Source organism: Dipodomys ordii, unplaced genomic scaffold (assembly GCF_000151885.1).
Source record: "Dipodomys ordii isolate 6190 unplaced genomic scaffold, Dord_2.0 Scaffold8, whole genome shotgun sequence".
NCBI lineage: Eukaryota > Metazoa > Chordata > Mammalia > Rodentia > Heteromyidae > Dipodomys > Dipodomys ordii.
In genome coordinates this window covers 17,362,709-17,387,406 of record NW_012267224.1, presented here as the reverse complement: position 1 = coordinate 17,387,406, position 24,698 = coordinate 17,362,709, and the positions used below count along the sequence as shown (strand labels likewise).

Sequence of the window (24,698 nt, the reverse complement as noted above, 5' to 3'; positions counted from 1 at the left end):
TTCCTTCCTTCCTTCCTTCCTTCCTTCCTTCCTTCCTTCCTTCTTTCCTTCCTTCCTTCCTTCCTCTCTCTTTCTCCTTCCTTCTCTTCCTCCTTCCCTCCTCCCTCACTCCTTTCTTTCCTTCCTTCCTTTAAAAATATTAGGTATATAAGCATAAGCTGATAAGGGTAGTTCTCAAAATTTTGCAGGTCAAAAAAAAAACCTCTTGTTTTTATATAAGCTAAAATCAACAAGACAGCCCCACCTTCTGCAAGTGTGGAATGTAATGCGGAAACACAGATTGTGGAAACAGTCCAAGATTAATTAAAGTAGACATAGGTAACTGAAGGTAGGAGAGTGCATATAAATACGGATGGCAAGTCACAGATTGAATGACTGTTTCTAGACAGTGGTGGTTCGAAAAAAAAGTAAACAAAAGTAGAAGCTGTTAACCTACTTTTAACTTACTAAAATAAGTAAATTTGAGACTGGCTTAAATTCCATATGAAGTTTTTAGATGATATTTTGCTTTGAACTCAGGGCCTTATGCTTGCTGTAATGATTTTCTATCATTTGAGCCACCCCTCTAGGCAGCCTTCTGCTGACTATTTTAAAGATGAAGTATAGCAGACTTTTCTGCACAAGCTGGTTTCAAACCGTGATTTTGTGGATCTCAGATTACTGAGTGGCTTGTAGTAATATTAGCTGGATATAGAAACATGTAAAGTGTACAAACTTACTATTCTTTGAGTAGAGGGGTGGAACTCTTACTACTTAAGCCAGCAACACATGGAAATCATCCTCTAACCTTCAATAGCACAATGTATCACCACAAAATGCAGGACTTATTTGCAATCTGCTTTGGGGTCACTTGCATATTTCCTGATAGTCTTCAACTGGAAAAAAAAAGTCCCTAGCAGATGTGACTGAAGTACTTTCTAGCTTCTCCCTTTAACAGTAGGATAAAACAGTATTTCCCTATGTCCAATAAGATTTTTTTTAAATGCTATATCAACTATGTTCAAAATGGTGCCTCATTTTCGAGGAAGACATGGTTATTACTCTGGCGTAGGCAGGTCAAAGTTTGCAAACCAGTCACAGCTTACAGCAATGGTGTGCTGGCAAATGTTTAACAAGGAGTTTTGCAGGAAAGAAAGATGCTTGTTATACATAAAAGATGTGAGGCACACAGTGTGCAAATAATAATGAACAAACTTTAAAAGGTAACATTCCACAGAAAGCATTGATTTGTACAACATGATTTCAACAGTTTGGTCAAACTCTTCTATCTATAGGCTGCCTATGGTTGTAACTGATGAACTTGTATTTCTGGCATACATGGTAGTTGACAGTTTCATTTTAAGAATTAAAAAAAAAAGCCAGGCACCAGTGGCTCACATCTGTGATCCTAGGGACTCAGGAGGTTGAGATCTAAGGATCATGATTTGAATCCATTCCAGGCAGAAAAGCCTGTGCGACTCCTATCTCCAATAAACTACTCAGACAAAGGTGGAAATGGTGCTGTGGCTCAAGTGGTAGAGTGCTAGCCTTGAGTACAAAGAGACTCAGGGACAGTGCCTAAGCCTAGAGTTCAAGCCCTAGAACTGGCCAAAAAAATTAGAAGAAAGTGAAATAATAAACGTGTGTGGGAATTTTACTTGTTTATTAATGACATGAGCAATTTTTTTGTGAATCAGAATATGAGAAGAAAATTTTTCTCGATTTTTAATGTGTTAATGACACATACAAATAGGATTCAAATTTAATTTTCACAAATATTTTCTTCTTCACATTCTTCATTACAGACAAACAACAAGATAAGAAGTCAGGTCATGAGTTACATAGCATTTACCAGAGTCCATGGTGTCAACATTTAAGCTAGCTTAAAATTCACTGAACACAAGGTGGGATATCCAGTTGTTACATGGTATTTCTCCTACATGGGTGGCATAGGTAAAATAACCTTAAGAAATAGCAAATGGTAGAATACTTAGGAAATAAAGAGTTTTGAGTTTATTCACTAATTCCACTTGGATATTATTTTAAATATTAGTAAAATCTCAGAAAAGTTCCAAAACTCCAAATCCCTACTCTGTTAGCTTCTGAGTTTGACAAGCAAATACATTTCCCAGGCAATTTTCCTCAGTCACAGACCAGTAACCTCCCATTAACAGTGACCCCAGGCCCAACTTCCCCTGCTGTGAGTTAATCAGTCCCAAGGCTGAGAGGAGGTTCCCAGGAGAACCATGACGTGTAGCAGACAGCATGTGGGAGAGATGGGTTCCAGCAGTCATCTGATTTCAAGGTAGTCCTCAGGTCCCTCATGTGCCAAATGTTACTACATGTTAGGGGAGGCATAAGGGTGAGAGGCAAGTATGCAAAGGCCCTGGGACAATGCCTCAAATACTGATGGTGTTCCATAGTAGATATTTGTCATCAAGACTAGCACAGAAAAACTGTCAAAAATTCCATTTCTGGACACATGTGGGTGTCCATGTGACCTAAACTGTGTGTTTTTTTTCTTTTTAAAGAATAATAAAGCTGGTGTATGTCTGTGCATTGCCAAATTTGAGGTGGGTCTAAAAAGGAATTATTTCTCTCCTGGTATAGTTTATATAATGTGCACTGGCATTAAAACTATTGATGAGGATAGAACTTGAAACAGCAGGACCTTTGAGTTTGAACATGCTCTGCTGTACCATGTATATGAAATTTATTCTTCAGGGATCTGCTAGTATCTAATCAGGACTGTCACACATAGTCATGGTTATTTAAATGCTTTCAATGTAGGTATCTACTGATGATGATATAACTATTAATTCAGGAAATCAGCTATTAATTCTGAATATTACTGGTTAGAAAACTAAACTTAAGAAATGACCAGTCTTGTAGGATTTGGGTATACAGGTAGACTTCCCTGACTCTGTATGTAAGAGGAGAGAGAATCTTATTGACCCATAGTCTAGACCTGTGAATGTCTTAGATTATAGACATGCACCATCACACCTACACTTCTCCCCACTGATGTGTCTTTATGTTTTCTTTAAAACATTTTGGTGCATCATACTATTTATAAAATATTAGCTTAGCAGTGTATGTGTACTAGACAAACAGACACAGAGATGTAGGATCCACGCCAAAACACTTATTGATGGGTTAGCCCTATCTAAAAACAGAAATGCTAATCTGAGCTCAAATCTATTTAAAGTTGGATGTGCCCAAGAATTTACTGAGGTAATCTTGTTAAGACAGGGATCTGGACTGGGCATATTTAGAGTTGTCCAGCAAACTCTCAATCCAGCATGACCAGATGACCCTTGCTTCTGGCCTCCACAGCACCGGAGTCTTGCTAGCAGATGTGTCCTCCACCATCTTAATCCATACTCAGAGGCATTATTTTTGTGAACAAGTAAAAGACAAATAAAGTGAAACGTTGGTGTAAGATAATCCCTTGGCTAATGTATGACAATAATAATTTAAACATCGGACATTTTATATGAAAGACTATAGAAGCGTGATGGCTGGTACTAATTATGAGACGTTTTCTCTGGTCCAAGCCACTGATACACCATTTTGCCAGTTCATAGCTGAGATCACAAAATCTTTCTGCGATGAACAGTTATTATAAAGCAAAAGAAGGAACACATACTTCGTTGGGATGTTGTAAATTTTCAATTGTATTCCAAAAAGTCCTATGTTTATTGTGATTAAGGCACTTTAGTAGTGCTGAGGAGATTTTATTTTGGCTACCATCTCTTACAATTGAATAGGATAGTGCTTTCCAAATAGGAGTTGGTGAGTCTATAGTGTTTTTTATTTTAACACCATTTAGTGCAGAATCACATCATTTAAAAAAGCAAATTAGGCTGGGAGCTGGTGGCCAATGCCTGTACTCCTAGCTATACAAGAGGCTCGTAGCTGAGGATCATGGTTCAAAGCCAGACTGGGTGGGAAAGTGTGTGACTCTTATCTCCAATTAACCACCCAAAACCCAGAAGTAGAGCTGCGGCTCAAAGTGGTAGAGTACTAACCTTGACCAAAATGAGCTCAGGGACAGCATTCAGGCCCTTGAGTTTGAGCCCCATGACTGACAAAAAAAGTAAAGTAGAATGTTCACTGCTATGGTACAGTAGGGTACAATTATGGTATAGTAAGTATCATAAACTACGGTACAAGTTTAGTAGAGCAAACTGTATTTTCTACAGATGCTGCAACTAATTTCTGTTGCATGTCTTCTTATTGCAAAATAACCTTAACAATTTATCCACTGAGGGATGGGGTAGTGTCTCCTGATTGAAATTTTATGGCTGTTTAAGCCAATGGAATATGGCTGTCTGGTCAGTTTGACCCACTGTACCCCAGTACCATTGCCCGGGTGGCTCCCAAGCAAGAAGTTTATTGCTCACACTCTGGAGCCTGGAAGTTTGTGATCAGAATGCCAGCATCGTTGAGTTCTTACAAGGGCTTTTTTTTTTTTTTTCAAATAAGATTGCTGTATCTTTATTCAGCAGATTTTCTTTTTTGGTGCCAGTCCTGAGGTTTGAATTCAGGACCTACGGGCTGTCCCTGAGCTTCTTTTGCTCAAGCTTAGCACTCTACCACTTAAGCCACAGTGCCACTTACTGCTGTTTTGGCGTAGTTTATTGGAGATAAGAGTCTCACAGACTTTTCTGTCTGAGCTGTCTTTGAATCGTGATCCTCAGCTCTCAGCCTCCTGAGTAGCTAGAATTACAGGCTAGGATTATACCAGCACCTGGCAGTAGGACTTTTTATGAGTTCTAACCTCTAGGAGTGTTCCACCCTCATGACCCGATCACCTCCCGAATGTCCTCCTTCCTAGCACCATATGCTAAAAAGTTGTGAGAGTGAAAGAAATTTATGTTCTCAAGTGAATTAGTTTTATTTCTCTGACAGTTTTAAAGTATCATGCTGAAATCCTGTAATTCATCACTTAACAGAATAAACAGAATAAATGGACATTTATATGAATATAGGTCGCTAAATATCACTGTCAGCTCGATGCCTATGGGTAGTACATCAAACAAAGACAGTAGACTGAACCCACTTCTCACTTTTGTGGTGTCAAGGACTGAACTTATATGCCTTTTCAAACAATAGGCAAGAGGTTTTCCCCTTGAGCCATACCTGTGTCCCTGTTTGTTTTATGGTTGTACCAAGGTTTGAACTCAGGCCCTAAAACTTACTAAGTAGATACTCTACCACTTGAGCCACTCAGTCAACTTCATTGTGGGTTGAGAAGCCCATTTGGGCTTCTCCATGCTGCGGGGGTGACAGATACATGCCTTTGCGCCCAGCCATTGGTTGAAATAAAGTCTTGTAACTTTTATTGTCCTGGCTGGCCTCAAACCATGACACCTGATCTCCACCTCTTGAATAGCTAGGATTACAGGCTTGCATCAGCTCACCAGGGTTACTCAGCTTTCTGTCACTGTGGCAAATACCTGAGAGAAACAATGTCACAGGAGAAAGATTCACTTGGCTTGTGGTTTCATAGATTTCATCCCATGGTTGCTTGGCTCCATGGCTTCCGGGCCAGTGATCAGGCAGGGCATTGTGGAGAAGGGGGTGTGGTGGAAGCAGAGTCACTCAGCACAAAGCAGACTGGTGGTCCATACTCAGCGACCTGCATTCTCCAACTAGGCTCCACCTTTCAGTTTCCCACCAGCTCTCAATAATGCCATCTTATCAATCAAAGACATATGAGCCAAGAAAAGAAGCAAAGAGAGAGGGAGAGAGGGAGAGAGGGGAAAGAGGGACAAGGAAAAGGACAGAAAGAAAGAGAGAGAGGGAGAGACACAGACATAGAGTCAGAGAGCAAGACATCCCTCGTTTAAAGGTATATCTTCTCGTGATGGGCCAGGCCTACCTCCTAGCAGCCTATGAATTCATCGAGGGATTCATCCATTGGTGATGTTAGTGTTCTCCTCTCAACAGTGCCACCAATTTGGAAGTAAGCATTGGGATATTTTATGTCTAATCCATGACAGAAGAATTAAGTCAACATTCGCGCACGCGCGCGCGCGCGCGCACACACACACACACACACAGCATCCTCAGATCTTCACAAATTCCAATTGATGCATCTATAACAAGTTCTGTTAGCCAGGTGCTGGTGGCTCTCTGTTGTAATCCTAGCTACTTAAGGGGATGAGATCTGAGGATCAGGCAAAAAAAGCTAAGAGCTAGAATCTAGGCCCTGAATTTAAATACCAGGACCATCACCAATAAAACAAAATAAAACAAAATAATAAAGGTACTATCAAAGAGGTTATCTTTCTCCTTGGAGATGTTTGTTCTTGTTCTCATCTGTCTGGCAGTTCTGAAGATGTAGCCCAGACTGGAACTTTTTTTTTTTTTTGGTCAGTTACAAGGTTTGAACTCTGGGTCTGGTCACTGTCCCTCAGCTCTTCAGCTCAAGACCAGCACGCTAGCACTTTAGCCACAGCACCACTTCCAGTTTTCTGGTGGTTAATTGGAGATAAGAGTCTCACAGACTTTCCTGCCTGGACTGGCTTTGAACCATGATCCTCAGATCTCCGCCTCCTGAGTAGCTAGAATCATAGGTGTCAGCCACTGGCACCTAGCTCAGACGGGAACTCTTTGTTAAACAACAGTGAGAATTCTTTGTATGAGGATAACATGTGAAGCAATTAGCACAGTTCCTAGAACAACCCCAGAAACTAAGAGCTGATGGGGGTCCATAGTAGGAAGGATTAGTGGCAGTTATCACAGAGAGAGAATGTGGCTGACATTCTTACATCTGCGTATTACAACAGAGCAAGCCCCACATGAAGTTCAAGTTTTATTGATGATTTTTCTCCTTCTTTCTCATTCTCCACCCTCCTAAAGCATAATTCATATACAGTGAAATGAGCAAAGTCAAGTATACTGCATGCAAAATTAAGCACAACTGTGTAATCTCCATGGAGATACATACAGAATCACCTTGCAAAGTGAAATAAGCCAGTCACAAGTATCACATGGTTCTTTAAATGACATGTCTAAAAATACTCAAGCTCACAGACACAGAAAGTGGAATGGCGAGGACTGAGAAAGGAGAGAAATCATGAGTAACTGCTCAATGGACCCAAGATCAACATTAGGAAAGGTAAGTGAACTCTATAGCATTACATCATACCTATAATTAACCAAACCGTGTTGTGCACATTCAATGTCGTGCAAGGGTAGATTGCATAATAATGTCTTACCACAATAAAAATCAAAACATATAACATATTTTTCCTACTGTAAATTCTGTGTGTGTGCATGGAGGGTGTATGGAGGGTGTCAGTCCAGGGGCTTGAACTTGGGGCCTAGGAACTGTCTCTAAACTTTTTTTGTTCAAGGCTAGCACTCTTTCACTTGAGCCACAGCTATGCTTCTGTTTTTATTTTCTGGTGATTCGTGGGAGATATGAGTCTCAGAGACTCCTGCCTGGGTTGGCTTTGAACTATAATCCTCAGATCTCAGCCTCCTGAGTAGCTAGGATTACAGGTGTGAGTCACTGGTGCCCAGACTATAGATTCATGTATGTACTATTACCTTATTTTAGGTGGATGAGAAATGTTTAGTGCGGGTTTTGTTTATTTGTTTGGAGACAGGGTCTCACTAAGTAGCTATGCTGATCTTGAATTCATGATGCTCCTGCTTTTGCCACGTGATGCAGACAGTACCACCACACCCCTGTTTCGTATCACTGTATGTCTGCCTTTGTGCCCTAGCTCTTCAGAATTCTTTAGCTCACCACTTAAAAGTACTACATGCCTCATAGTCCTTTCTCATGTGTTCAAATGTAAATTACACCTATGATATGATATGGTAACATGTAATGTAGTGGTTTAACTGTAAATGTTGTGGTATCAAGGGAAAAAGGAATGAGAAAAACATGGCTACGTTCTTGGATAAGGGAATCATGGGTGACAGTGAGGTGTGCTATGCAACTTCTGTAAGCAGCACATTAATGCATTTTCCCATTTATAAGTGAACAAGTAGTAATTAGCACCTTCGCTGTGCCAGATATTGGCAAGAACCTGGGCTAACAACAATGAATGAAAATGCCTCCCCAACCAAACACTTCTTGACTTGGCACCAGCACAGGGTTTTAACCAGCACACCTCCAGTGCCAAATAGATCTGGCAAGCAATAGGAAGCCTAGTGTCCGATCCCAAATGTTCACAGAAATGCATGGAACCTGAGATTGTACCCAATGGGATTATGAGAGTCGGCACACAGTGTGATCCTTGACCCCCCTTTTTTTGGTCAGTCATGGGGCTTGACCTCTGGGCTTGGGCACTGTCTCTGAGCTCTTCAGGTCAAGGCAAGTGCTCTACCACTTGAGCCACAGCGCCATTTTGAGTTTTCTAGTGGTTTATTGGAGACAAGAGTCTCATGGTCTTTCCTTCTCTGGCTGGCTTTGAACCATGATCCTCAGATCTCAGCCTCCTGAGTAGCTAGGATTACAGGCGTGAGCCACCAGCGCCCAGCATCCTTGACCTTTTAAGACTTTTTTTTTCTTGTCAGACGTGGGACTTGAACTCTGGACCTGGGCACTGTCCTGAGCTCTACAGCTCCAGGCGAGCACTTTATCATTTGAGCCACAGCACCACTTCTGGTTTCCAGGTAGTTAACTGGAGATAAGTTTCTGCCCAGGCTTGCTTTGAACTGCTATCCTGAGATCTCAGCCTCCTGAGTAGTTAGGATTACAAGTGTGAGCCACTGGTGCCTGGCTTTAAGATTGACTTTTAAGATACCCAAAGTTGTGGGAATTCTCTCCTTTAAAGTGTGTTATCATTCTTTATGAGTTACATAACTTCAGAGACAGAGAGAGAGAGAGACAGGCAGAGAGACAGAGAGACAGAGACAGAGAGACACAGAGAGACACACACAGAGAGACAGAGAGCAGAGAGAAGGAAAAGAGGGAGAGAGAGGGAAGGAACAGGAAGAAAGGAAAGAAGGGAAGGAAGGAAGGAATGTAGGTAGGTATGGAAGTAGCAAGGAAGGAAGGAAGGAAGGAAAGTAGGAAGGAAGGAAGGAAGGAGGGAAGGGAAAGAAGGACAGGCTCTGGCATCAATTCAAGGACTCTGAATCATATATGTTCTTGGTATCTGTTTTTAGAGTAGGTGTATCAATGCTCCCTTTCCAGTGCTCTGCCTGCAGATATTAATACATATAATTCTCATAACCATATGGAATAAATATTGTGACCTTCACATTACAGATAAGAAACTACAAGCATAGACAGACGCAATGACCTACTCAAAGTCACAAACATAGTAGTAACACATGGAAGTTCTGATCTGGGCAATCTTCATTTTCATCTCTAATTCAGAGCTCACCCCAACTCTGGCAGGAGTGCTATGGTGCATTTGGCTCACGAGGCCATGGTTAACAGTAGCTTTACTGCAGAATTCACCAGCATTTGTAGTACTTTCTTTTCTTGTCATTCCATAAGTTCTAATTCACCAGCATTTGTAGTACTTTCTTTTCTGTCACTCTTCAAGTTCTCCAGCAGAGCTTACCTTGCTGAGATGGATAAATATTAACTTTTAGTTTAGCACCACCCTACATCACAGGCCAGAGTCTAAACAGCAGAGAACTTTGGCCTGGCGCTGAATTTCCTCTCTTGTGGATGGGGACAGAAATGCAGTCTCACATGATTCTAAATGATGGTGCCATCTTATCTCCCTTGTTTGAAAGTATGGAGTTGTGTCTTTAATACACATGACATTTTAATCATCGAAATAGGAAATTCTCTGGATTACCAGGTTTCTGTGTGTTTATGTCAAAAGTCCACACATGTACAGAGATATGAAACATAGACATGGGAGAATGAGTTATTAGAAGTCATCAGTGCACATCTGTTTATTAAAAAAAGGAAGCAGTCACCCCAACAAATTGCTTACCAAAATCACGTTGATTTGATTTTGATGAAGCCCTCAGTATAATGATTCTTTTAATCCACTTTAATTTGATCACAGTTATACACCAGAATACAGACTAGGGTGTATTCATTATATACCAATAGGCACAATAAATGGTAGACTACAAATTTTACAAAACTTCTTGAGGAAAAGTGAAGTCTGTATTCTTGAGGAAAAGAGAAGTCTGTAGCTCTCCCGTGACTCATTTCCTTCCCCCAAACACAGCACCCCACACTTGATCCTATTACTTTCAGGTTGAGAATGTATTGTTTTGTGCTAATTTTTTTTGTCTTGAACACTGTATACCAACTTACCCTTAGGGATTCAGTGTTTAATCTCTCTATCCACACTTGATGCCCATCCACAAGATACAGCTACATCTCTCTTAGAACAAGATTCGATTTATACTATGTTATTTACATTATTATAAATATTAATGGGCTGTCACATATAGGGAGTGTGTATTTAGCACCCAGCTGACAGAACTTTTAGTAGAAGTATCAATCAAAATTTATAAAGATCTGAAGATGCTGTGTGTATATGTGTATCTGTGTGTGATGTGTTTGTATGTGTGTGGTATGTTTGTGTGTGTTTTAAGTAGGAGAAGGGAAATATACTTTTGAAGGATGGTACCTACTATAGAGTGTCACAAAGAGCAACAGTAACTTGAATACAATTTTGACAAAGGAAATGAGTTCCTTTTCCCTTTTCTCTCTTTGGAAAGCTCATGTTTGATGCAGTGTGAAGCCAGTACCTGACCCAGGGGTGTGACAGAGGCTGCCCAAGTTTGGCACCTCCAGTTCTTTGGTGGCTTTTCTTTCTCCATAAACCTTTGACAAAGGCAAGGTGCTGCAGGGTGGGCCTGCTCCTTGTCTGGTCTAAGTGTTTCTTGCTCCCCAGAATGCTGAAAGATTTCTGAATGTCAATGAGTGGGTGGTTTCAGTGAAGGTTTGAGGACTCCTTTTTCCTGATGGCTTCTTGTTGATGTGCCAGGGATGGCTTTGGTTTTGTGTGAAACCAGTAAATAAACAATGTCCCTATGAGGTTGTGTGAAAAGAGAGTGGGGGCGGGGAGAGAATATCTCCATCTGTAAACAGGAGCCAGAGGTTTTCACTTTCAACTTAACATCGATCAAGTGCTAAAGTGCTAGCGTGGCAGAAACAGATTTGGACTAAAGGGAGCGAAGGAGCAGTGCAGGCTGCCAACACTGGAAAGAACAGGGGCTCTGGAAACCCACTTGCTGCCCAGCAATGGCTTGGGGGGTGCTGCGGATGAGTTCTGGGATCTGTCAAGCACACTGAAATCTGTGGACTCTCATATTCCTGATATTAAATGCTCTAGTATTTGCATAAAATGACACATGTTCTCTCAAACACCTTCTATCATCCTGATTGGTTCACTCCATGTCAGTGTTATAGCCACAGTTGTTAACACTGTGCTGTTTATGGAATGGTAAGGAAAGAGTGTTGCAAATGTTTGATACAGGTTGGGTATATGTGTGTGTGTGCGTGTACATGTGTACAGGGACTTGGGCTTGTACTCAGGGCCTAGGCACTGTCCCTTCCCCCTGTTTTTGCTCGAGGCTTGCATACTACCACTTGAGCCATGCCTCCAGTTCCAGCTATTTGCTGGGGATAAGAGTCTTATGAACTCTGCCTGGGCTGGCTTTGAACAGAGATCCTCAGATCTCACCTCAAGAGTAGCTAGGAATTACAGGCATAAGCTACCAGTGTCCAGCTTCAGACACAATTTTTTAAAAGTATTTTTTAATTTACATTTGCTTAAATCCATGGATGGGGAACCTGTGGACATGGAGGGCTGAATAGGAAAATAAATAAAAGGTAACAATCTGCCTCGATGAAGACAATTCAGTCTTGGTTTAACTTGATTTTGTGTTAAGGGTAGAGGTCATGTTTGAAACCTGGTCCACATAGCAGTGCCAAAGTAACTATGTGTTGATGGGGAGAATCTAAAAGAAATAGCTGAGCTATACTAACCCCTGTGGAACAGGTTTAGGGAAATCTATATACTTCATCTTTATTATTATTCAGCATCTTTTCTGTTCTTTAGACTGGATATTAGATTCTTCTACATCCGAGTTAAACCAGTTCTTCTCAGAAGCAGCCCTCGCCTGCACAAACGAAGCATCTTTTGCCTGTTATTCTCACAAAAGACAGAGAACATGTTCCTAAAACCTGGCAGCATCCAGGCTCCAAAAAGCAGGAGAAAGTCATTCAGCCTTTAATAGGATTTAGGAGAAAAAAAAAATCCTGGCTCCTTCTTTAACATAAATTGTACACCATCAGCAAATAAGCGGGCAGTTTTCATTGGTTTGTGACTCATTTGGGACTTCATTCCTCTAAGGTTGATGTGATGATATTTAAAGGCTTGGCTGAAACTAGAAACATGACCTTGGAGCTGGTGGAGAATGTAGACAATAAAATCGCAGGTGAGGTACAATGCTCACTTTTGGGGCTGCTTTCATGCGTTGCTGATACAGTACCTCCACCTCATGTGGCCTCTCTGCTCAATGGATTTGGGATAGGAGTACAAAATCCCAGAGACGGAACGGCTTATAAAAAAAGAGTTATTTCTCACAGCAATGAAGGCTGGAGGTCCAAGACAAAAACACCAGCAGCTTTGGGGTCTGGTGAGCGACCCTCTTTAGTTCCAGAATGTTCCTTCTCAATGATGTCCTCAATGAGCTCTCTGGTGGTGGGCTCATTTGGATTGAGTGTATGCGTCGGGTAGAAACGTTCAGACCAGAGTACTGTTTTGTGGATCAGAGGGACGAGGAGGGGCATGGGCTTCCTTTTACATGAGCAGAGTGTTTTGCTGTTTTGACAAACATGGAAAGAGGGAGTAACACTCCTCTCAGCCATTCTGCCAGAGAAGACAGAGAGAAAAATGGAATGATTTCTTTTTGGAGCAGAACATAGAGATTTATACTGGGTTTCTGTGACTATCACAAGGTGCTCATCTTCCCTCCATCTGAGACATCTGCTACTTGAGGGCTGGGTGGCTGGGCTGCTGGCATTGTCCAGGGCAGATCTGGGCCTATGTGCTCTTCTGTTCCACAGGGAAATGCTGGTCTTCCCCTGGAAGGGGAAGAATGATCCAGAAGTACGTTCTCTTCTGCATCTTTGCTGTATAGTTTACATGGTTGATTAGGAATACTATTGCTTCCTTTTCCCTTACCCATGTTAGTATGTTCTGGGTTCACTGATAAGATCCTTGAGTGAGTAACTTTATGATAATATGTACTGACATTCATCATGAAGGGTGGGAAGGACAGACATTCTTGAAAAGGGTGACACTTGATGTCACTAGCTGTGCACCACCAGCGGTGTCACTCACTTTCCAGAAGAAGCTTCTTTCAGTATTATGATGGGTTGAATTCTGTCTCCTTAAAGTTTGTAAATTAATGTCTGAATATTATATCAGATCCTGGTGCTGTGATTTGAATGTGGTCTGTCTCCACTGCAATTCATAATGGAGTTTAATACCTATCATGAGGTCAGAGAGAGAGAGACAGAGAGACAGAGACAGAGAGAGACAGAGACAGAGACAGACAGAGACAGAGACAGAGAAGAGAGGGGGGAAAGATAGAGGGAGAAAGAGAGAGAGGGAAGAGAGAGGAGAGAGGGGAGAGAGAGGGGGATTGTCATCTGATCAAGGTGCTTAGAGGTTGAATAACCTCTGTGAGCTTATTAGGATTAAATAAGTTAATCAGGATAGAGATCCTGTGATTGAATACTGATGGTTTTGAAGAGTGGGAATGAAGGAAAGGGTGATATTGATCAAGATGTACTATAGTCATAAACTGTTATGTTGAGTTGAAATAATAAAAGAATGTATGCTCAACCCCACCATCCAAGGTTTCAACATCAACAAAAGAGAAAGAAGAATGAGAACGATCAGTGAACACACACACACACACACACACACACACACTCCTCCTCTCTTGTCGAGTGTGGTCATGTGATGCGCCTTGGGACTCAGGCTTCACTAGATACACCTCTTTGACCTTGGACTGTGAGCCAAAATGCACTTCTTCACCTTCAAACTTGCCAAATCTGTGGTATTGTATTATAAATAAGAGGGAGAAGACTGGCACACTTAGAATGTGACTGTGTTTGGATACAGGGCCTTGAAAGAGGTAATGATGGTAAACTGAGGCTGTGAGGTAGAGCCATCCAGTCTGTTACCCGCCTAAGAAATGTTAGAACCAGACCAAGGGACCACCACTGAGGCACCAGTCGAAGGCACCAAACCTTCTGGTGCCTTGATCGCAGACTTATGGAAGCTCTTGTAGACTAATACAGGGTTCAAAATATGTGAAGAATGTTTGGAATTGTTTACAATAAAAGAGCTCACTTAGGCCAACTTGGCGTTGTCTAATGTACATTCTCACTAGAAAAAGCAAAGCAATTCTGAGTTCAAAGACATTTGGTAATGCTGGATTAGATAGTAAGCCAGGTCTCTGTGCTGGAGGCCCACTCAAAGCCTTTACTGTGCAGAGGAACATATTGTATATTATTGGTATGACTCAAGCAATCTGACTCGGTGGTGCCTTCCACCACACTACCTCTTCTCTCCCATTACACTTCCAACCCCTTCCAACTCCTGATGACTTCATTTTCTAAATATATATATATATATAAATTTTATTTATAAATATATTTACTTATCTTTTGCATTATACCAAGTGTCTGACATTTTTATTTTCTAAATATGTGTTGAATGAGTTCATTCCCAGTACTGAACTGCCATCAAATCTTGGGCCAAATTAACAATGCCTGCTTGCTTAGTGAACTGCAAAGCCTTTCTCCACAGTACACACATAGTATTTTTTCTGAAGCATAGAAAACATATCACAGGGTGATCACGCTAGTTCCCTACTTATTTCAGTAGCTTCCTACTATCCCTAACATGCAAAGACACCATTTTTATTTCTAATTATCTTGAATCAGTTTCTGCTTTGGGCTTCAGCTTCATTGGTTTTCTTTTAGAACCACATTGTTTGGTTCCTGCCTACCACAGAGCCTTTGCTCATACAATCCTTTCTTCCTAATGAACTCACAGGAGGGAGTCTTCCTTTACTTCTCTTATTGGGTCAAATCCCAGTTCATATTGCACTGAAAATTTATATATGTGCTATTTTGTTAATCTCTATAGGTAAAACTTACAGCTCTTCTAGAAAAAAAACCTCTAAGTTTGTAGAATCTTTTGAGATATACTCTATTAATTTATTGATTTAAGATTTGGAGAAACATTACTGAAGCAAAATGGAAATACTTTTTGCAAAGAAAAAAAGAATACGAGCAAAAATAAGGGAAAGGGTTTGGGACTTTAGAAGCAAATAATTTGAAAAAAAATTATCATTTGAAATAAATAACCCATCTCTGAAATTAAATATGAAAAATTACGGTATGGTGTTTAAGTTCTGGATCTCTACTTGGATGTCTAAGTTTTTTGTTTTGTTTTTAAAGAAAACTTTTTGATTCTGAAAACTTCCAAATGCACACAAGGGTTTATGCAATGAATAGTCACACACCTTATCTACCTGCTGAAATGTTTTTATTGAACTCTGAAAAAGTTGTTCTGCAGGTCTGACTTTGCTCCCTCTGTTGTAGACTGTATGATTCTGATTGAGCCTTCCGGGAGACATAGGCAAAAGAATTCCCTCACAATTGCCCACCTGGATTTCTGGAAGGTTATTATGCTAATTGGGCAAGTAATAACTAAAGATGTATTCAGGGTCCAACCTTAAGTAAGGTACTGTGAGGATAAAAAGATATTCGTAGGACATTCTTGAAAGAACTATCGTCACCTGAGAAAATGGGAGAATCTACCTGAAAGAATAACTATCAGTGAAAATTATGAAAAGTTTGGGGAAGAAGTGGGGAGGCTAAGAAAGGCAGAAAGCACAAGTGCTCGGGGGACAAAGTTACTTCTAGTCATGTTACTTTCTAGAAATGGATTTCCTATGAAAACAGCATAATACCCATGAATTTTCTTGACACAAAGACCTACTTGTTAAAACAGAGTGAATTATAAATAAGCATTTCCAGTTGGAACAAACAGAAATATAAAGGGTCTGATTTCTTATCTAAGGTATATTTGCAATTCGTTAGTTCCTTACAAGATGGACTAACCAGCTCGGGTAGTATTTGTTCCCTTAAGGACCAATATTAGCTTGGTGGATTAAAGCCAAATCATTAATCCATTTATTTTTCTTAGCAAAGAATAGGCCACTGTATTTACATGAGGAGACCTATACTAAGAGCCTGCTGTGGGTGAGCTTGGCCTGGCTCTGGGGGCCTGAAGGTCTGGGCCGTGTTTTACCTGAACCCACTATTTCCCAAAATTAGAAGTGAGTAAGTAATGAATAAGACCAGAACTCAGTACAAATGTTAATAATGGAGGAGGGGAAAAAAGTCATATAAATGATCCAGACATAGTGGTCACGGCTATCATCCTGGCTACTAAGGAGGCTGAGATTTGAGGATCGAGGCTCAAAGCCAGCTCACAGGAAAGTCTGTGAGACTCTTATCTCCAATTAACTACCCACAAAAGCTGGAAGTGGAGCTGTGGCTCTAGCTGTACAGCATTAATCTTGAGTGAAGAAGCTTAGGGACAGTGCCGAGGCCCTGAGTTCAAGTTCCAGGACCAACATTAAAAAAAAATCATGTAAATGGTGTAAATGTACTTGGCGTGAGAACTTGCTTCTCTAAGACCTAAGTTCTTAATCAGATTTTCCAACTTGGGGTGGAGCCAGGGAGGGCTAGTGTACTTAGAGCACAGGATTTCTCCTGTCCTTTGCTTTGTGTTTTCAACTCCCATACTTTTCTGAGTTTTTCTCAATGTGCATGTATTAATTTAACAGGAGAAGAAAATCCTCAGTGAGACAGAAAAAAAATAGAGCTGAAAGTCCTTATTTTCACACGTCTTGGGAAAACTGAGGCAAGGAAGATTCTCAACCCAGAGCTACTGGGAAGTCAGGCACGAGGGATGTGGGCATGCTTCTGTGATGTGTTGTAACTACACTAAAAAATATTAAGTGCTGAAAGTTCCTGAAGTGACATAGAAGTTGCTCAGCTACTTTCTTATGGCGGTGTTAGGATGCAAGTTATATCATCCACTTAAAGTACCCCATTCTGCAATTTTGACACATTCAGAATTGCACAGCCATCATCACAATCCATTTTAGAACTTCTTCATCCCATTGAAAGACCTTCCCAGCCATCAGCATGGGAGCCAACTCATCTTTTTCTTCTCTCCAGTTCTAGGCAAACACCAATCTACTTCATACTTCTTCTTTTTTTTTTTTGGGTCCGGTCGTGGGGCCTGAACTCTGGGCCTGGGCGCTGTCCCTCAGCTCTTCAGCTCAAGGCTAGCGCTCTACCACTTGAGCCACAGCGCCACTTCTGGCTTTTTTTCTTTTTGCTTATGTGGTGCTGAGGAATCGAACCCAGGGCCTCAGGCATGCAAGGCAAGTGCTCTACCACTGAGCCACCTTCCTAGCCCTCTACTTCATACTTCTATGTATTGCTATTCTTGATCTTTCATATAGATAGGTTATAATAGACAAAGGTGACAGATATGGCTATAAATGCAATATGGAGCTTTGTGTCTGATTTAATTCAGCGTATTTCTGAGGTTCATCCACATTGTAGCAAATACCAGGAGCTAGTTTGTTCCTTTTTTAATGGCTAATAGTCTACTATATGGTTGTATGACATTAAAAAAAATCGATTTCTCAGTTTGTAGACATTCAAGTTGTTTCCAAGTTTGGGCTTTTATGAATAATGCTTCTATAAACATTTGCATACAGGTTTTTATGTGGACAAATGTTCTTGTTTTTCTTGAATATACCACAAGGAGAATTTTTGGATAATATACCATATGTGAACTTTAAGGAAACTAGTAGGCTCTTTTCCAGAGTGCATTCAACATTTTGTGTTTTAGTCAGTGATGTCTGAGGGTTCTAACTTTTTTTAAACTTCTATACCAGTACTTGTATCATCATCATTGTGTGTGTGTGTGTGTGTGTGTGCGCGCGCGTGTGTGTGCATGCATGCGCACGCGTATGCGTGCATATTCTGATTCTGGGGCTTGAATTTAGGGCGTTGCATTTCCATTCAGCTTTTTCATTCAGGTTTTTCATTCATGGTTGGCTCTCTGATGCTTGAGCCATACCTTCAGTCCAGCATTTTACTGGATAATTAACAATAAGAGTCTTGGGGACTTCTGTGCTCTGGCTGACTTCAAACACTGATCCTCAGATCTCACCTTCCTGAGTAGCTGGGATTATAGATGTGAACTACGAGTGCCTGCTAACCATCATTTTGACCTTGGCCGTCTAATGGGCAGCTGTTATATACCCTTCATGCTTCATGCTTCATGTGGGTATAAAAATGTTTTTTAATTTAAGTCCTAGAAGTCAACAGTGACCAAACATGTGTGCCAATTCCTAGCTTCTAGGCCAACAACAGTCCCACCCATTTATCAGGATACTTATGACCTTCACTCTACAGATGAAGAAATGGAGGTTCCGGGTGAGGAAGCTCTAGATTCAAACCCAGGAAGGGTCTAAACCCTTGGCATTTAACCCTTGTTGTCCTGTTCCAGTGGCTGCTATTACATATATACATCATAGCCTTTGCAGGTATTACACATGCAGTAATGTGAGGATCACATGACACCTTAGGAAGTTAATACATCGGGTAATCACATGTTAGATGATGGAGAAATAGAGATTTATATCGCAGCATCAGGGTGTGAGAGAGAGATAGAGGAAAGAAGTGATTTCTTGTCTGTGGAGCAACCTGAAGGAAATCTGCTTTGGGCAGGTTGCTTTGTGTACCATCCACTTTCTTAGGAAAGGAGCACATTAATTGTGCTAGGTTTGGGGGGACTAGTGGAAGGGAAACACATGCTAATTCTAGCACTTTCTAGAACAAGGTCAGTTTTCTCCTAAAGCAGCCAGATACATTATTTTATTTTGTGACGATTTTCCTACCTGATGAAAAATAGGCCCTTTCTTTTTGTCCTTGTAGTTGAGAGAAACTATTTGGCAATAATAAAACCACTTTTTTGGGGGCTGCCAACACAAACATTTGTGCAAGTTGTTCACGCTCTGGTTGAACAGCAGTAGTGGAACAGTATTTGTTGCTCACTGGAGCCCCTTTCTAGAATCCATTTATTTTCCATCTGTTTTCTAGACTCTATTCTCTGTGGCATTGCAGATATAAGAACTATCTCAAGTATATGCAACTATATCAACTATATGCAAATATCTGAAAACATTCACATTTTCAAATTCAATCCAGCAAAAGAGGAATTAAAGAACTGATCATCTAAACAACTCACTCACAAGCACTGCTAAAAGTGTTATGCTTGTAATTTGTATATTGGTAATTTTCTGAAAGGAAACCAGTCAAAAGTTCCTGGGCCATTAGTGATTGTCGGCTAAGGTGAAACAGATTCCTGCAGAATGAGACATACAGAGAAGAATTTTCCATTATTCGAGACTGTTTACTTTGAGCAAAGGATCCTTGTAATCTCATCTTTCTCTTGAGCATGGCAAGCTGAGCTTAAGAGGCTTATGCTGCACTTCAGTGGGGTGCTGGATGTGGATAAGACAGCGGTTCTAGTTTTACTGCTATTAATTTTGTGCTGGGCTTGAAGTGCTCAGGAGAGAAAGAGGAGCATTGTTTCTATGAACCCTACAGGGGGAAGGAGGAAATGGCAGAAGGATAATTTCTCCATTTTAGTTCTTGAGAGACGCCCCTGTGTTCACATTTCCCTCAAAGCCAAGCTTCTGGGTCGAGTGTGAATGACATGCAATCTTTTCAGGCTAGCAGTACAATGTAGACAGTGGAGAAAGATTTTTAATAAACCATTGAGATGTCTAGTAGGAAGGTTAGGAGAGCTGAGTCTGCTGATAAACCTTCAATAACGGACAGTATTGATCTTTGAAATGATTGAGCCTTGCTATTTTGTTCTTCCTGAAAGTATCAACTAAAGTCTTTTATAAGGAAATGAAAAGGACTAAATTCTTCTAAGTACTCTGATTTCTGAATTTTATTTCCCTTGTTTTGGTGGCAGGGACTCTACACTTGTTTGGAAGGCTCTCTGCCACTTGAGCCATATCTCAAATACTTTTTACATTATTTTTTGAGGTAGACTCTGTCTTTTGCTTGGGTCTGGCCTTGGAACTCACTCCTTCTGATATCTGCCTCTTGTGATGATTAAATTCTGAATTTTGAAAACATCTCTTGTTCTTCAATAGTACTACTACCATGAATCTGAGGAGATCTGTGCTAACATAAAAGTAGCTACTTTGAGGAGAGATAGGGACACTGAAGAGACTGAAGGTTCCACACAGTCGACTGGGCCTCATTTCTCACTGACTTGGTCATCTCTTAACAACCTACTCTTTTAAGTTAATGCACATAAATCACCGACAGTGTCTGGCACATAACAGTTACTCAATAAATGTTAGCTGTTCTTGCTCTCTGGACAAATGATTTTAGCTAATATCAACTTGGCATGGAGTTTCCTACTCATCCTAAAACATGTTATCTGTGAAACTGCCCATGTGATTTGGACTTCATTTTCACATGCTGAATTTTTAACTATCTACCCTTGTCAGGCAGGTAGTGAGAACTGAAGAGTGAAAGCTGCCCCAAGGGGAAGGAAAACTTGATGATGTCAGCCTAGGACAATAAGAGGGAGAGCAAAGCAGGAAGACCAAGAGGTAGGGATAAGATGAAGTCAGTTTCCAGTGAGCTGAGAGCTGGGGTCTGGGGCTGAGCAGGTGGACCCGTCCTGTATGCAAGTAGCTGTTGATGAGCGCTGGAGTACATGCACATTAGCTGTATGTGGGGCACACATCTGGATGCTGTCCAAGCAGGGTTAGGAAGCTCGAAGAGTGGCATGAACTGTAGGTATGCAGCCTAGCCCACACGGGGGCCCATTTACCCTTGGGAACGGGAGGGAGCAATGAAGGTATGTGGGTTGAGCTACTGCACCTGCTGGTATTTTATTTTTATTAAGAAATGGAAGCATGTCTTACCAAGAAACGATGCCTCCTTTGTTTGCCATTCCAGTTGAGAGATTCGGGACAGGGAACACAGAGGAAGTATGGTCCCAGCGGGTGAGCAACTGGACTTCACAAAGGTTGGCTGCCAACGGGAAAGGGGATGGCCTTCTCCCCTGGGAATGGCGGGAATGAGGAAGGACGGACAGTGGACAGACACGGAGACAGAAGCTGCTACATTTGTGGATGCTGGCAGGCCATGAAGTTACGGTGGCCCGGGCTGGGCAGCTGTCCAAGTGTGGTCAGCTTCTCCAGCCCGGCCAGGGCTGCACCCCACACTCCCTGCACCAGGCAGAATCTGCTCCAGAAGTGATCCATAAGAAAGCCATACCCTTCCCAGTAAGGAGGAAAGCGTCATATCAGAGAAGACATTCTAGATGTTTCTCTGACTCTGAGTTAAAGAAAAGGAGGCCAGAGGTTAAGGCAGGCTCAGGAGCAGTTGTTAGAAGGGAACCTTACACATTGTTGGTGGGAGTGTAAACTTGTTCAACCACTTTGGAAAGCAGTATGGAGGTTCCTCAAAAGACTTCACATAGAGCTCCCCTATGACCCAGCAATCCCACTTTTGGGCATTTACCCAAATGTTTACAAACAAGACCACACTAAAGCTACCAGCACAACTATGTTAATTGCAGCATTATTTACCATAGCTAAGATATGGAACCAACCCAGATGCCCCTCAGTAGATGAATGGATCAAGAAAACGAGATATATACACAATGGAATTTTATGCCTCCATCAGAAAGAATGACATTGCCTCATTTGTTAGGAAATGGAAAGACTTGGAAAACATTATATTAAGTGAAGTAAGCCAGGCCCAAAGAAACATAGGTCCCATGGTTTCCCTTATTTGCAATAACTAGTATATGTCTGAGTCAAGCAGAAAAGGTCAGTTAAGTTCATGTTAGGAAAATTAACCCTAAGAGATGTATTTTAATGTTTTTTCTTTCATGCGATTGTTTCTAACACATTTATAAGATGATTTCTTTGTTGCTTTGTATGTCCCTCCCCCACAGTATAACCCCTGCTTTCACTGTATTTGATATTATAACTTGTCGAGGGGAAGGGTAAAAACAAACCGTTTAAATAGGGATACAGTTGGACCCATTGCAACAATGAGATGTATAAGTCATTATGTCGAAAATGAACTTTACAATTTTGGTGGGGGGAGGAGTGTTGGGAGGGGCGGGGTGGGAAGAGGAGTGGATGGGAAGGGGAAACAAAGGAGGAGGCTACAATGCTTGATAAGAAATGTATTCATTATCTTGCCCATGTAATTGTAACCCCCCTGTACAGTATTTTCACAATAAAAAAGAGAGCAGTTGTTAATCTCCTTTGTGCTACAAACCAACTTTTTCTTTTTGACCCGCAGAACCTTGTTTTGCTGCTTTTCAAAAATTAAATATGTCAAAACAATTTCCTCACTTCTTTTCCTGGCTACCTTTATCCTTCATTCTTCAGCTTCTCATCAATCACTTCCCCTGAGAAGCCCCCATTCCTCTCCCTTCCAGGCTACAAGAATCCTTATAAGATGCAAGAAAGCTGGGTGCTGGTGGCTCATGCCTGTAATTCTAGCTACTTAGGAGGCTGAGAACTGAGGATTGAGGTTTAAAGCCAGCCCAGGCAGGAACATCCATTAGATTCTTATCTCCAATTAACCACCAGAAAACAGGAAGTGGTGCTGTGGCTCAAGTGGTAGAGCGCTTGCCTTGAGTTGAAAAGCTAAAGAACAGCACCCAGGCCCCGAGTTCAAGCCTCACAACCGACCAAAAAAAAAGAGAGAGAGAGAGAAAGAGCCCCTTGCTCTATCCTTTGTCACTCCACAACTTATGTTCCATTTTTATTTAAGGTTTGTTTAATATTCCTGCCTCTCAGTAGACATTATAAAGAGGAAGACTGGGCTGTATTCACTATGGCATCCTAGTCAGTCCAAAGTAAAATGTCTAATATGTCATGTTCGATAAATGGGATGCATATATTTACACACTGCTGAATCAAAATAAGCAGAAGCACCTGACACTAATCTGTGATTACCTTGTTTCTGTATTTGACCTCTGATCACAGCCTATCAAACCTCACTCTTTGCTCTCGATTCACTCTGCAGTTAAAAAAAAAATTCAGTGTAGCCAGGTGCTACTCTGGAGGCTGAGACTTGAGAATTGAGGTTCAAAGTCCCTGAGACCTTTATTTCCAGTGAATCACCAGAAAATTGAAGTGTAGCTGTGGTTCAAAGTGGTAGAGTGCTAGCTAGCTTTGATGAAAGAACTCAGGGGACAAGGCCTAGGCCCTGAGTTCAAGCCCAAAGACTGAAAAACAAAAACAAAAACAAAATCAGTGTAACCAGTCACTGGTGGCTCAGGCTTTTAATTCTAGTTACTCAGGAGACTGGAAGCTGAGGATTGTGGTCTGAAGCTAGCCCTAGCAGGAAAGTCCAAGAGACTTTTATCTTCAATAAACTACCAAAATCGCCAGAAGTGGAGTTTTGGCTCAAGTAGTAGAATGCTAGTCCTGAGCAAAAATTAGCATAGCAACAATGCCCAGGCCCCGAGTTCAAACTCCAGGACTGGCGCGCACACACGCACACACACACACACACACACACACACACACACACACACACATGCATGCATGGGCAAATTCAATGCACATCTACAAAATTAAGAAAAGTGGGGGAAGGGGTGGATTAGAATGGGTGGGTAAAGCGATGCATTGTATGCATAAACTGCTTTGTTGACTGGCAGCTCTTTTGCACAACTACTTAAAGATAATAAACATATATAAAAGAAATTGTCCTGTCTAAAGTTTTACTTACAAAAATAGCAAGTATACAGTGCAATAGAACAGTATTCAAGAACTTCATTTGTAAATTTAAGTTCTGCATTTGTGAGGGAAAGTACTGTGGGTTTAAAAAAGTCTGTCATACAAATGGGATTGCATGAAATTGCAGAGCTTCTGCATGGCAAAGGACATAGCTAGCAAGATCAATAGAAAGCCCATGGATTGGGAGATTTTCACTAGCCATACATGGGACAAGGGTCTCATATCTAAAATATACCTGGAACTCAAAATACTAAATCCCCAACAACAAATCCTCAAAGAAACAACTGCCCAATAAATAAGTGAGCAAAAGACTTAAAGAGAAACTTCTCTGAAGAGGAAAGAAGCTTGGTCAATAGACACATGAAGAAATGCTCACCCTCCCTAGAAATGCAAATCAAAACAACATTGAGATACCATCTCACCCCAGTTAGAATGGCTATAAACAAGAACTCTAATAACAACAGATGCTGGAGGGTATGTGGACAGAAGGGAACCTTACTGCACTGTTGGTGGGAGTGCAAACTTGTTCAACCAGTTTGGAAAGCAGTATGGAGGTTCCTCAAAAGACTCCACATAGAGCTCCCCTATGACCCAACAATCCCACTTTTGGGCATTTACCCAAATGTTCACAAACAAGACCACATTAAAGCTGCCAGCATGACTATGTTTATTGCAGCATTATTTACCATAGCTAAGATATGGAACCAACCCAGATGCCCCTCAGTAGATGAGTGGATCAAGAAAATGTGGCATATATACACAATGGAATTCTGTGCCTCCATCAGAAAGAATGACATTGCCCCATTTGTTAGGAAATGGAAAGACTTGGAAAACATTATATTAAGTGAAGT

At 41.2% G+C, this 24,698-nt stretch overlaps 1 protein-coding gene across 1 annotated transcript in view; it reads right to left on the bottom strand.

Moving 5' to 3' along the window:
* The window catches only part of LOC105980238 (chromosome unknown open reading frame, human C4orf19), a 66,157-nt gene that overhangs the window by 23,107 nt on the left and 18,352 nt on the right, over positions 1-24,698 (bottom strand). The gene's annotated exons all lie outside the window — the stretch shown is intronic.